The sequence below is a fragment of the Chaetodon trifascialis genome, chromosome 4 (genome assembly GCF_039877785.1).
Source record: "Chaetodon trifascialis isolate fChaTrf1 chromosome 4, fChaTrf1.hap1, whole genome shotgun sequence".
Lineage (NCBI taxonomy): Eukaryota > Metazoa > Chordata > Actinopteri > Chaetodontiformes > Chaetodontidae > Chaetodon > Chaetodon trifascialis.
Genome location: NC_092059.1, coordinates 17,484,611 through 17,492,558, shown reverse-complemented (window position 1 = coordinate 17,492,558; position 7,948 = coordinate 17,484,611).

Here is a 7,948-nt window from a genome sequence, read left to right as displayed (position 1 = left end):
TCACCAAAATTAAAAGTTTTTTTTCCTTGTGGAAGCATTCTGTCTATAGGTCAGATGATGTTATGTTATGTTATGTTATGTTATGTTATGTTATGTTATAAGTTAAACGTTGTTATTTTAGTCCTATATTTAAACAATTCATCAAATTGAAAACAAGATGTCTTAGAGAGATATCTGTACAAGAGCAAAAATAAATACAGTACAAAAGCATTAACAAATACAATTCAACCCCAAAGTTTGAGCATGAGGTAAGGCTTAATTTAAAAATGATACACCTAATACCAATTCCTATATTTCAAAACTGAATGTTTGGCTAGTGGCCTGCAAGAAAGGTCCTAATGAGCATCCCAGCTAGTCCTCTTATATTTGCATGCATGTACACAACAAATTTCATGCAAATCCATCCATCACTTGCTGCTGTTTCTGAAAACAGGACCAAGAAGATCGTACAACATCCACTCTTTGAGCTGAGTTGATAACTCACCACACAAGTAAAGTCACAAGCAGTGAACAGTGACATTTAAATCATGAAATGCAAATCTAAGTGACAGAGGTGACACATAATGTAGTGTGATTAAATAACACCTTTCAGGCACAACGCCCATTAATTTCCTTTTAAACACAGACTGTGATGACATGAGTCTGAGTGTTCAGCACAATACAAAGTGTGGAAAACTGTGAACAAGCCACAGATGCACAATAACATCTATGAATGGAGAGCCAAACGGCTTCGAGGTACTAAATTCATTTCCAGATGCAGATAACACATATGAAGAATTGCAGTTGGACACAATGAAGACTTGTCTTCACCATCACATTTTCACTTAGTATCACATTTCTGCTTTACTGTAAAAGAAATGAGGCAAATATGCCCAGTGGAAAGTGACATCATTCATTTACTCAAGTCCTGTACTTTCTGAGGCATTTGTACTTTACCTGAGTATTTTCATTTTGATCTATTATACACTTTTTGACATTTAAGAGGATAATATTATGCTTTTTATTCCACTACATTTATCTCACAGCTGTCGTTACTTGTTACTTTTCAGATTTGACCCACAAAGCATACGATCAGTTCGTAAAATATGACACATTGGTATAGATTAAACTATCCAAAAGTACATACAGTAGTTAAGATTAGCTCCACCACTACCTACTGGAACTAATGATCCCAGCGGGATCATTAAAGTTTTCTCAAAAATCAACCTTCTCTTACAAAAACGTACTTAACACACCAGACTGAGTATAAATATGTACACATAAACAGAAAAACCTTTTATTTTCAAACCAAAACTGTGTTTTACTAGAGAGGAAAACTCATATTGTGTTACAAAAACAGTCTGAGGGCTTGACAGCAGCCCTCCGCTAAATTTTTCAATTTTTGAATAGTTTAACATCCTATCATAGAGCTTTCATTGTATTAACACATCAACACTTCCTGAAGGTTCAACAATACCTGCATTCACGTCACGTCACGTTTGGTGAAAAGTGTTCTTCCAGATGGGAAAAACCATTCATATCAGCCTCTACTGGTTCCAAGAAGTAGGACATTTCTCATAGACTCATATATCATCAATTATGGCAGAGAATCTGCTAAAACTGGCTTCTTTTACTTTCGAGGTCTTTGAGAATCTGATGATGAAAAATCTGTTAATATAAAAAAAAAAAACACCTTGTGTACTAATTGTGACAACTAGACAATCACATTTGTACATATGCTGTCTTTATCTGTCTACCTGTCTATCTAGTTAAAGTGTGTCATTAAAGGCACAGGCAAAGTCACATGTGTAGCTTACTTCATGCAAATAATTGTAGAGCAAATTAACAATAAAAATAGAAGTACACAGGTATCCATTTGGAGTATTCCCCCAGCTTTTAAAGAGCTCCCAGTGGAGACTGTAAATGTGAGAATGAGATCCACCCTCTCATTCAGTGTAATGTCTGAGTTTGAAGGATGTTCTTGCTTTTCTTTATCTCTTCAATGTCATTTTTGGAGGACAAAATGAGGTCACACATCAGTATGTCAAGATTTATAACAGACTCTCCTCTGGGACTGGAGTCCATCGAAACAGGGTTGTTGTTTTTTTTTTTTGTTGTTTTTTTTTTCAAATTACAAAGTATGTCGGGAAATGGCTTGATCACATTTCTCAGAAGAGACTGGTTCGCCTGAAAAGTCCTATATTGTCAAAACAGAGCAGGATGTCCTTTGGATTGTCAGTAACTAGTCCCTGTTTTAGTGGGTTTTTAACTCTGGTGATGTTAGACTGGCTGTTGGGTTAAAATCATCAATCAATGATCAGAACTGTCAACTTACATTCAGCTATATTAACACTGCAGATACATCGTAAGGGATCAGTATTAAACATACATGATGTAATTTCATGGGTAGGTCCGATGTAAAACATACGCACATAGACAGAGAAGCACTAAACAAACAAGACACGTAATACAAATTTATACACGGCAGTGCACCACACAAAAGCTACCATGTCAGCAGCAGGTGTGTGTGAGACAAATTAAAAGCAAGGATATTTGTACACAAACCAAAGCCAATAAAATGCAGAGTCAGTGGTTGCAGAGTTCAGACCTTTGTTTTTGCTTTTAAAGCCACTAATACTGCAACTTTTTGTGAAAAGGGAGCCATTTCAAATATTTTCACCACAGATGCAGTGTTTGCTAATCAGTGGGGCAGATTTTATAAATACAGTCTGATGTGGATTAGTGCTACAGTTCAATTCAGACCCCAAAGTATTCAACCTACAGGCAGCACCACAGTCTGTAGGGAAAGGCTGTCATAAAATAAATTATTGTATCATCCATCTGAGACAGCTATCTTAAAACCCCAAAGTCACTGCAATGGTCATAAATTATTTATTATTTACCAAGCTTAAGCGCCATTGGCTTTGACAAAGAAAACAGCACCCTCTTCCTGTTGTGTGCTGCACAGCAGCCCAGCAGATTTCCCTCCAAATCCTGAGCCAATGGTATACCATATATGCACTGGAGGAATATACCAACATGAGAACCAATAAAACATATATTTGACACCATGAACATGGTTCAAACTGTGTCCACCAACCCGCATTTGACAGCAGTGTGCCACATGTCTGCTTAGCTTTAGTATAACGAGAAGAACATGGGTTATTACGGCATCTATAGAGTAACCACAGGGATACGACACTGACACACCACCATAAAAGATGGTCAGTTCAACCAAACACACACACGAAAGCAGTTTCTCACTGATGGTATCAAGCATGCAGACAGGTTTTTATGTTTACAGGCTTTGAATATCCATCTCTGAGATTTATGCCACCATCCTAACAGAGTGAAGGCAAATAGCATTTTGTTTGTAGTTACCACAGCAACATCTCCTTTCAAAGTATTATATCCCAGTTACTCTTCATAATCATTTACAGAACACAAGCTTCATAGAAAATATACATATATGTACTATGACAAAATGTTGCACACACCAATATAATAAGATTACATTTAAACTTTAAATGTATAGTAGCTAGCTTAGATTGACAAAATAATGTATTTTCAGACTTAACAGACCAATTCAGTTCAGTTTTATTAGTGTATAATCGAATGAGCTCTTTATATCTACAGAGGGAGCGGGTCCTCTTCTACAGTGTCTACAACAATGCATCGCCATTGTTCTATGGAAGCTCAGCAGGGACAAACAAAACACCGGTTCTAAAGACAGTCTTTTGTGTTTCTCATGTTTTTACCGACCACTGTAGTGAGGGGTTATTCAGTTGGTTGCATTCTGCCACCTCACCACTAGATGTCACTAAACCCAACACACTGGTCCTTTAATGTTTTATATCTTACATTGTAAAATCAATATATTGATTGACATACTGTTAAATGGGTACTGAAGTAAGAGAAGGCTGTTTTGCTGTGAGAATACTACAAAATACTGACTAAATTTTCACACATACTGCTGTAAATACTCAGTGTTTGAAAGGTCTTACATTATAAGGTATTTCCCAGTGGATATGTTGAAATTTACTCAGGGTATAGATTTGACGAGCTGGAATCTTTTCAATACTTTATGTGGTTCAAATGTTTACTTCAAAGTCCACGACTTACACAGCAGTGTATAACAATCATGGCCTGGATCTTGTTTAACAATATCAATCTAGACTGAGTTGTGGTCAGATATAATCTGAAATCTGACCAATGGTGTATTGATTTATTGATTGATTTATTCCTTTTTCACTGCAGCAGCACATGGTGTGACATTGTGTAATTGTGTAACTGCTCATTTAGTCGGGCAGACAGTTTCTCTCTCCTTCCCCACTGGACAGGAGCAGGCATGTACCTGGTATTCAAATGGGATTTGCAAATGATATTTGGGTGTTTGTCTCACCCTGTTTGGAGTATAATGGCTGAAGTTTACTTCAAGAAATAAAAACCAGAGGGTTTAAATTGTTGACTGAGTGCACTTATCTGCACTTACTCCAACTTTTTCAAAGTTGTATAACAGATAATTTTGATTTTATTAAATTTGTTGGATTTGCTGCAATCATCAAAGCCTGTTTTGACACATTTTCATTATTTGTGCTGCCAAGTGGGAGAAACCAGAGTGAAAGTTATCACACATATCTTGTAGTAAATACCACTAGGGGGCTGCTGTCCATGGTTTCTAACAATGTTGGAAAAGCATATTTTCATATAAATTCTAAAACATAAATGTATTATGTGAATAAAATGTATCACAGACCTGATGGACAGTTAAACTCAATATATAAATAATCGAATAATCGAAAAAATACATTATAACTGTACTCAAAACAACACAAACCCATACCTAGAATGACAACATACTGATCAAGAATGTGCAGACATTTTTCTTTATCAAAGACTTACACGACCTGACCCTTCAGCACAGTTTTCTGTGACTTTAACAGAGGGGCTGTATGAGGTACTTATCCATAGTCAGTATATTACCGGCAGTAGTCGGTAGTATAGCATTCCTCTGGTTTAGAGAAGAATCAGGAGTGCAAATAATCAATATCAGTTTAAGTGTACACTATATTTACAATATTTTCACCACTTTACCTTGCCATCAACTGAAGCTGTTACATCCATCTATGGTCTCTTGAAAGTCACCAGACTCTTTTAACAAAAACAGTAATTTTACCTTGCAAAACACGGGAGTGGCTGGTCTACTGCTGCCTTGATCGGTTACTTTATTTGTATTACTGTGTGACTTTGGTGTTTTAGATGGTTAGTTCATATTCACTGAAGTCCCACAGTAACACAAACTAACTAGCCAGTTGAGGCAGCAGCACACCAGCAAGTGCCATGTTAAAATTACTGTTTTTTGTCAAAGGAGTCTGGTTTGGACCATGGCTTTGGAGAGAGTGATATAACTAAAATATGTTTTGCTATTGCCCCCGTCCTCAGCAAGACATTACCTGCTGCTTCTCCAAGCTGGGGGTCAACAGCCATCTTCCTGAGGTAATACACAGACTATGGATATATATCTCACACAACAGTATCCATCTATCCATCCATCCAATTTCTATGCCGCTTATCCCTTTCGGGGTCGCGGGGGGGGCCGGAGCCTATCTCGGCTGTCAACGGGCGGGAGGGGGGAGTACACCCTGGACGGGTCGCCAGCCGATCGCAGGGCACATACACACACTCACACCTAGGGGCAATTTAGAGTCACCAATCAACCTAATGAGCATGTTTTTGGTCTGTGGGAGGAAGCCAGAGTGCCCGGAGAGAACCCACGCATGCACGGGAAGAACATGCAAACTTCACGCAGACCCAGACCCGCCCTACCCAGGAATCGAACCTGCGACCTTCTTGCTGTGAGGCACATGCACTACCTGCTGCCCCACCGTGCAGCCTTACACAACAGTAGTTCTGGAAAATAAATAAATAATTAAATAAATAACCAACCCTTCATGGATTTATCTATAAATGATAACCATCTCATTTTGGGCCCAAAGTCATACTGTGTTCTAGAAAATTCACATTTTGTTTCTTTAATGTACATGCTCCTGTAGGTGAAATCTGGTGGAATGTGAATTGGAAAACACAAACGAACTCTGAACTGACTGATAATGAAAAGAGGGATTATCTGGCTGACCTGGAGGACCTCTTCTGCCCTTTGATTCTGATTAGTGGACGTTACGTGTCGTATGAGCAGCCGCATAGAGGAATGCTGAAGACAGCAGCAGCATGTTATGTGGGGGGAGGAAACCTGTGATGAAACAGGTCATGTAATAAATTAACTAGTCTAACAATGAGGTAAACGTGTGAGTCCAACAAAGAGGTGATGATGTTGTCTGTGCCCTTTGCTAATGTTAGAAGATTTTAGAAGGATACTGTATAGATGAGGACACTATATATGCTGTTGGAATATTATAATGTCATTACAGTGAAATTAGTGGTTGCTGGGGTTAAGCAGTACATAAACCAATAAATACCAATAAAATATGTGGCTTTGAGGAATGCTAATCCACAGTATAGAAGGAAACAACAGCAAAGGCATGCTCATCTTTAGGTGATCCTGTAGACCTTTGAACAGTTAATAATCTCTGCATTGAGGACCTGAGTGTCTTTGTAGTGGTGTGAAAGTAACTGTGTAACATGAACCATATAAAGAACTGTTATGCACTGATAGAACTGATATCCTTGAAAATACCATAATTGAAATCACTGGAAATGGTCCCAGTTAGGTTTCACTCTTGTCTTGTCAAGTAGTTCTGCAATTCAATAGCAACATTTAGCGAAGTGGGATATTTCCTGGAGCTAAATCTCATCAAAAGGCTTCTGGTGGGCTTTTTGGTGTCTGTGACATGACAGCATTTGAGAACTGCAAAAAAAACGTTTTATTGTTTCCCATGTCAGAGAGCTGTGGTTGATGCACGAATGTGAGCTTCTGTGGAAATAAGTATTATTCAAAGGCAGTGCGAGTGAAGAGCCTCATGTAAGAGTGGTAGGTGGATGAAAACCTGCGATTTGATGAGGACCCTCACTGAGGAGCCAGTCCCACTCAGCTTCACCTAATGGGACTGAAGTGGATGATGGGTAACCAGGGCAGAGGGGCTGTGAAGATGATCAGATGATCCATTTTGACTGTCGTTCTGTCTCATTGTGACATTGAGTCATATCACGCACAGGAAAAGGCTAAGTGACATTGAAAAACAGAGAAATTGGGGCAGAGCGGGCCTTGTTTTAGGGCCCTTTCTGTTTTGAACAGAATATTTGAAACCCTAAATGAAAATGATCTTAGTGTTATTCCCATAGCGAACAGTGCCTCTGTATTCCTTTGGGAATTGAGGCCTACACTAACAATTCTTCAATATTGATAAATCTATGCATTATTTTCTAGATTTCTCCATTAGTTATTTAGTTAGATCGATAATGTCTCAGCATTAACTGTACTGTATTATCTGCAGTGTCAGTGGTAGTAAGTAGTAAAACCACAGTGACCTTAACATGCACATTTTACACAATAATAACTTTATATGAGGACTGTCATATCCCTGCAGGAACTTATATTTACACATCACCATCCAAATACAAATGTAGGAGGAATACTACACATGCGTCAGCTGAGTTTGTAAACAGAGGAGGATCAAATATTTTTTTGCACAGAAGCTGAAGGAGTGTCAGCCAAAACAGCTGTGGGCTTGAAACAGGTGCCTTTACAAATCTGAACTGAACACTATGTCAAAGGATTTAGGTTGTCCCTCAGTACAGATGCTTTTAATGTGTCTACATATCCATTTGATCAAACTGCTCAAGGAATGTTACGCAATTTGAGTAAATGTGGGAGCAGGATCCACACTTGACTTCAGCTGTCCATGTCAAGATGAGATCAGAAAAAAACTAAGAGCATTCACTGTGCTGCTCCTTCTGAGCACCACACAAGCTGTCCACAGTCTACAAACAGGAAACACCATCTGACATGATC